General features: G+C 39.6%; 1 protein-coding gene across 1 annotated transcript in view; it reads left to right on the plus strand.

Moving 5' to 3' along the window:
* LOC107109285 (alpha-N-acetylgalactosaminidase-like) overlaps window positions 1-225 on the plus strand; it is a 33887-nt gene that overhangs the window by 7317 nt on the left and 26345 nt on the right. The window lies entirely within an intron of this gene.

The following is a 225-nucleotide window of genomic DNA, read 5'->3' on the forward strand; positions in this document are numbered from 1 at the left end:
TCATTTCTTGCACTACAATCTTCTCTGTTAGAATTCCTACAACAAATGTCACATTTCAAATTTCACATCATCAGTATTATAACTGGATTTATGGAACTTAAATACCATAGTGAACCACAGGTAGCAAGCTAGTATTACATAAACACCAAAAGGCAGTGCCGAGATGCGTGGCAGGTACGGCCCTTAGGGTAGAATTTGCGCAGCCATCAATTGAGAGAAGAGCTT

This window comes from Gekko japonicus, unplaced genomic scaffold, assembly GCF_001447785.1.
Source record: "Gekko japonicus isolate JY-2015 unplaced genomic scaffold, Gekko_japonicus_V1.1 scaffold78, whole genome shotgun sequence".
In the NCBI taxonomy this organism is placed as follows: domain Eukaryota; kingdom Metazoa; phylum Chordata; class Lepidosauria; order Squamata; family Gekkonidae; genus Gekko; species Gekko japonicus.